The sequence below is a fragment of the Puma concolor genome, chromosome C2 (genome assembly GCF_028749965.1).
Source record: "Puma concolor isolate L17-30 chromosome C2, mPumCon1.1.hap2, whole genome shotgun sequence".
Lineage (NCBI taxonomy): Eukaryota > Metazoa > Chordata > Mammalia > Carnivora > Felidae > Puma > Puma concolor.
Window position 1 is genome coordinate 37,729,970 of NC_141675.1, and position 7,147 is coordinate 37,737,116.

Below are 7,147 nucleotides of genomic sequence, written 5' to 3' on the forward strand. Positions count from 1 at the left end.
CTATTCAGAAATAAAGAGAAACAAACTACTGATACACACAGCATGAATGAATTCTAAAACACTGTATTGAATAAAAGAAACCTTGCATGAAGAGTGCGTAACTGCATTTTCCCATGGATACGAAGTGCTAGAAATGGCCAAATTAATTTTTGGTGAACAAGTTTAGAATAGTGGTTGTCTCTGAGTGTTTGGGGGTAGATATTTATTGGAAGAGGGCATGAGGAACTTTTCTGTGTGTAATGTTTAAGTTCTGTGTCTTATTAATGATTTAGTTTGCACACATGCATATGTTTGCTGGAACTTATGGAATTGAACACCTAAGATCTGTGTGTTTCATTTTATGTAAATTTTACCTTTAAAGAAACAGAAAAGGAGGCACCTAGGTGGCCCAGTCAGTTAAGCATCCGACTCTTGGTTTTGGCTCAGGTCATGATCTCGTGGTTGGTCAGTTTGAGACCCACAAGGGGCTCTGAGCTGACAGTGAGAAGCCTGCTTGGGATTCTCTCTCTCTTCCTCTCTTTCTGCCCCTCCTGCGTGCGCGCTGTCTCCCTCTCTCTCAAAATAAATAAATAATCTTAAAAAAAAGAAACAAAAAATAACCACTAAAATACTGAAATAATGACATGCATGCTGAATGCTGAAATATTTTGGGGAAAGTACCCTGATGTCTGCAACTGACTTTGAAATGCATACAAAAGGAAGATGGATTGTTAAATGGAAAGAGAGATGGCTAGATGGCTAGATATTTGATAGAGTGAGAAAAATAAAATATTAATGGTAGAATTTAGGTGGTGTGTATATGAATGGCAACTCAAGCAATTTTTTTCACCTTTTATGTGTGTTGGAAAAATTTTATAATAAAATATAGGAGAAAGTAAATAATAAATAATATACATCACCAAACCCACCCTTCTTATTGTTTGTGGTCTTAAAACTTCTCAAGGAAATTGGACAGATATTTTTTAAAACAAGCCACGTACCTCAAATTCTAAGAAACAATTTTTCTTTGTCTAAAAATCTCCGCGATCACCAGGAACAGCAACAAAGCTTTTTTGTCCATCTTGACTGTGCTGACTTTTGACAGCTGGGCCAAGTGTTGGGAGCCAAAGGCTTGCAAGCTTCTTAGTATCAATTACTAAGCTCTAATAGCCAATTACAGTGTGAGCAGATGAAACCCTCTAATTCAGGAGAATGAATTCTTTATTGCCTGAGAGTAACCACTCTGCAATGTCAGTCTCAATTTCCCTTCCCAGCCAATATCCAACTGTGGTCTTCTTGGCTTGTGTTTTTCCTTTACTCCTACCCTTTCACCCACTGTTGTCATGATATTTCTTAAGAGCCAGCCATGTACACACTATGCAATAGTGTTATACAATAGCAAATGAACAATCCGTGGCATTATAAAGAAAAGATTTTGGAATGAAAGTGAGGAGATCTGGGCTCTAAATCTGGCTCTGCTGCTACATAATAGGTACTTGACCTCAGGCAAGTCACTTAACTCCCCTGAACTTCATTTTATTAATCACTGCAATGGAGGAGGCAGGCTGAGAGGTTCTTCAAGGTAAATTCCAGCCCTAAGATTCAATGGCCAAGTTTTGAAAGTGCTGATCTCCTATCAGTACTGATTTCCTTACTACACGTTTCTCAATATTGTAACATTTCTCCAATTAGCCTTGACATTTAATTGTATTCATTTTTACTCTTATCAAAGTTAAACATGTATGTAGTTTATAGAATCAAACACTCAACAAGGCTTACCATGAAAAAAAAAAACCCAGCAGCACACCCATCCCCACATTTATCCGTCCTCAGAAACACTTAAAAAAATTTTTTTTGAAACTGCACGAGGAGTTGAAAGTATTTAGATATTCATACTTGAATTGTTCTCACCTGAAGGGCTGTTGTTGCCTTCTTACAACACTGCTTCCATCTTTTTCTATGTTTCCTTAATGTCAGACCATCTGAAAGTGGGAGACAGATGTATGACACTTCACTCCTAAATACGTCAATGTGCATCTTCCAAGATCAAGAATATCTCCTACATAATTCTGTCATTGCTATACCTGAGAAAACCCATTCAGTAATATTGCCCATACTCAAAGATCCCCATTGTTCCACAAAATGTCTTATCAATGAGTTTTTTTGTTTGTTGTTTTTTGTTTTTGTTTTTTCCTAACCTAGATCCAGTCAAAGTTCACACATTGTTTTTGAGTGTTAGGTTTCTTGAATCTCTCCCAACAGCTCCTGTCCCCAATCTTCCTCGGAAGAGATCAGGCCAGTTGCCTGGACTGGATTTGTTCCAGTTCCATAAATCCCATATTTTTTGACCGTTTCTGTTCATTAGAGTCAGGACAGACATTTTTGGCAAGAACACCACATTGTAGCTGTTGTGTCTTTCCCCTTGCATCACAGCAAGAACCAGAGAATATCATCAGTCCCCTACTACTCTTGGCAACTACAGGTTCCCCCGCGATCCAAACACCATGGGTGTGAAAACTTTTGTAAGCTGAAATGGCAGAAAGTGAAGAAGCAATTACCATTAACTGTGTGGGAAAAGTTTTGCACATCCCCAGACCCCAAAGATAACCTCTCTTAGGCTTTTGTGATACCTTAGGACACAGCTTGCTGACAGATGCACAAAATAAATGGAGATAAACACGGATGCTCACAGACAGAGTTCAAAGCTGAGGCGGCTTGATGCTGAGATGCTGAGTATCCGCCCCAGGAAGTTGCTGGGCGCGGCCCCTCTTGTTCCTCCCTGCGCGCTGCTTCTACCACGGCTGGGCTGGCTGCAACGCAAGCCTGAATGCCATTTGTGCTTTTAGCCTTTCTTAGTAAAAGGGAGCAAGCTCTTTGGATTTCTTTTAGTTAGCAAAAGCAGATACTAATTAGGTCTTTCATGAAAACAAAGTGGCAGGATGGGACTTTCAAAAAGAGGGATGCCTGTGTGCCAGGCTTGACCACTTGCCCAGGAGAGTGACCACCAGATGTCACGCTGTGAAGGTGTGCTCTCTCCTTTGTACTTAAGTCACCCACAGAGAAATATCTTGAGACTGTGAGAACATCTGATTTACAGATTTTGGATTTCTGAATTGTTCTGGAGGTAGAGGTTTCACGAGTCAAAACTACCATTTTCCGCCCAAGGACCATGAGATAATAGGGTAGGACTGAGAAGAAAGTGAGAGACCTTCTCCAATTGCTTTATTGTTTTATTTCCTTTTATTTTAGACAGTCGCATTAAATCTTTTTGTATTTCTCTCCGTAGGTAACATACATTTTTTTTCCCCTCCAGTTTTGGGCACGATCTATTGATTTTCACCATGGAAAAGTACAGACACATTTCCACCCACCACCACCGCATATCTGCATCCTTTCCATCTTCCTAACACAGTTATAACATGATTTTGTTTGGATCACTGTCTGGTGTTTCCATTATTATAACCATTTAAAAATCCACAGTGGCCTAATGTATCAATACTATACTGTGTATCTTCCGTTTGCCCATACAGATTCCCTCTCCACCCCTTCATTCTGCACGGTGTCTTGGGAGGCTGATATGCATGGACTCCATCATAGGTGTCCCTTATACCATGGTTACGCAGTTGGGTTTGATCAATAAAGGGCACGAGCAGAATATTGAAGGGAAGACAAAATGAGGTCCTAGTATTTGTTCCCCAGCTTTCCTCCGTACGAGGTTGCCATGAGTTAATTGCTTTGTTCTGTAAAAGGCCTCAGTTCTTGTCAGGCAACACTCTATATAATGGCCTCTTTGGGCCAAGCAATGCCATGTTCTTCTTGCCTCTTCAGGCCTGGAGTGGTAATAGTTCCTATGTTGTTATTAGTGTTTTTAAAGTTTGGGCAAATCTGCCTGTACCCAAAAATTATTAGTCTCTTTATGAAAATCTCCTGAATTATGCCATCTATTTTTTTTTGCTGGACATATGTTATGATTATTTTCCTTGCCTGTAAAACTTTTCTATTTTCTCTGGAATTAATATGTGATCTGATTTTTCTTATTGAACTTATTAATTCAACCCAAATACCTTTTATGCTTTTCTAAAGCTCTGAAAATGTTCAGAAACATCAGAAATTTTCTCAAAATCCATTTTTTTTTTTTAGTTTATTTATTGAAAGGAGGAGAGTTATTTATTGCAAGGAGAGAGAGAAATCCAGGCAGGCTCCACACTGTCAGCACAGAGCCCCACACGGGGTTTGAACTCATGAACCGTGCGATCATGACCTGAGCCAAGATCAAGAGCCAGACACTTAACTGACTGAGTCACCCGGACACCCCTCTCAAAATTCATGCTTTTAAAGACATTCTTTTCTGGAGCTCTCTAACTTTTTCTAGTTTGTGGTGGTCAGCCTCTAGGCCTAATGGACAGCTTTCATATGGGGATCTACCTTTGTATCATTATGGAAATTATCTTCACATGTGAACGGAAACCTCTTTCTATTTGGTTTAAATCTTCAGTCTTGGCTTACATTCCCACTCTATTAGTGCATGTCATCTAGTAGTTTCCTGAGAAGGGATACTTACAAGGTAAATTATTTGAGACTTTTTATTTTTAGAGAGAGAAGGAGAGCACGAACAGGGGAAAGGGGCCAAGGGAGAGAGAGAGAGAATCCTAAGCAGGCTTCGTACTCAGCATGTAGCCGGACATGGGGCTGGATCTCAGAACCGTGTGATCATGACCTAATAAGCAAAAATTAAGAATTGAATGCTTAACTAACTGAGCCACCCAGGCGCCCCGATTTGAGACTTTTATATTAGAAAATGTCTTGGGGGCCTGGTTGGCTCAGTCAGTTGAGCTTTTGACTTCGGCTCAGGTCATGGTCTCACAGTTTGTGGGTTTGAGCCCTGTGCTGAGCATTGGGCTCTGTGCTCACAGCCTGCAGCCTGCTTGGGGTTCTGTGTCTCCCTTTCTCCACCCCTCCCTCTCCCCGACTCATGCTCTGTCTCTCTGTCTCTCTCAAAAATAAATAAACATCAAAAAACATTTTTTTAAAGAAAAAAAAATGTCTTTATTTTATCCTAACATTTTATTGCTATTTGGCTAGGTATAGAATTCTATGTTAGAACTTATTTCCAGGGTGCCTGGGTGGTTCAGTTGGTTAAGTGTCTGATTTCGGCTCAGGTCATGATCTCGTGGTCCACGAGTTCGAACCCCACATCGGGCTCTGTGCTGACAGCTCAGAGACTGGAGCCTGCTTCAGTTTCTGAGTTTCCCTCCCTCTTTGCCCCTCCCCCACTCACTCTCTGTCTGTCTCTCTCAAAAATAAATAAACATTAAAAAAAAAAAAAAGAAATTATTTCCTCTCAGTATTTTGAAGTATTCGAACTCATGAACTGTGAGGTCATGACCTGAGTGGAAATCAAGACTTGGATACTGACTGAGCCATGCAGGCATCCCACCCCCACTTTTTTTAAAGAGCCTGGAGTGGTCCAAGACTGGAAGCAGGGAAAATAAGGGACCGTTGCAAGAGGCCAAGTATGAGAGGAAGTGGAGTTGCATTAAGGCAGTAGTCATGAGAACAGTGGCAGATACGGGGGATGACATTGCACCAGGACTTGAGAACCAACTGGGTGTGGCGGGGGAGGAATCAAACACGCCTCGTGTTTGTGATCTATATTCTTTGCTAGTAATAAGTGTAGAAATACCACATGATGACATTATAGCAAACATACAAAAATAATGATTTCCTTCTTCACTTAGTGGCCCTAAGGAAGTATCATTGGGAAAGCATCACCCGATTACCCCAGAGATACTAGTTAAGGCTCTGCTGGTGTTTGATTAAGGTGAAGTGGGGAAAGTGGTTTGTGTGTGTTGAATCAGAAAAGATTTATTATTTAGCAGTGATGGACTCCAGTAAAAAAAAAAAAAGAAAAAAAAAAGAAATAAAAGGTCACAAAAACTGCGTTAATGTTTGTCCCATAGCTGGTGCTGCAGTGTATACATATTCTGGGGTTTCAGTTCCTGGGCTCCTTGCTATGGACACAAGCATCTGTCTGATACTGCTAATTCGGACTCTGCATCCTATTCTCTGTCACGTCCCCTTATGAGGACTCTCTGATAGCACCCCGTAATGATTTGTCCTTTCCAGAGAGGACCAGATAAAGATAATGAGCTGTGACTAACATCTACCATTCTTAAGCATGGACTGTGTGCTCCTTCCCCAGAAGAGAAAATATATTGTTTTGCGGCAAAGTAAAAGAGCAAAATTCCCTAACAAAAGTCCCTCTTTGTCTGGAAATCATGCCAGCTTACTTTTTAATGTTCTGATTAAAGAAGAAAGAAAGAAAATTGCTTTTTAGGATGCTGAATGAGGTAGGAGCATTGTGTTATAAATACACAGTCATTTCTATATGAAGGGAACACAGTCTGTAGGCTGGCTCAGCCCTTAGTTTCTCTTCCCCCTCCTTTGGAGTCCTTCCCCGAAAACCTGAACTTCCTGGCAGTGCCTGGCACATGGTAGGTCCTCAACTAACATACGTGGAACATATTATTTCAAAGTATATCCTTCAAGCAGTGTTGGGGTTCTCCCTTCTGCCCTCCCAGCCCCACTAAATCTACCCCTGGTCCCCGCTGGCAAATCCTCCATCATTTTCTTGCCCTGTGCCAGAAAGCTCTCTTCTCCTAATGCTATGTTACCTCTTGCTTTCTTTGCAGAAGATTTCTGCCCCAGATGTGTGTGGGGAATGCAGACATTGGCCTGTCTGGTATTACGTATCACGGGTCCAACAACACGAATCATTGGAGTGGGAACATGTTCTTGGAATGAACATAACTGAAGAATCCCTACAGACAAAACTGCAAACAGAATGATACATGCTTAAGTTTTGCTGCAAGTTGTCAACACCAGCTTTGAGAGAATCCTCTTTTTAAAACATTGTTTTATTCGTTCATTTTTCGTCATATTCCATTAAAAAAAATCAGACAAGGAGAGATAGAAAACCTGGCAACCTTGTACCTAGAGATCTGTACTGTCTTTTCAGCCTGTTCAACTACAGATTTAGTCACAATAAGGATCCTGACCAGGTCAGATTCCTCCAGGTTCAAAGGAAACAAAGATAGACATACTGTTTTATAAGGCGGTCACTGCCATCTTGGTGCTGCAAACAGCTGCCTCAGTGCTGTTACTCCCG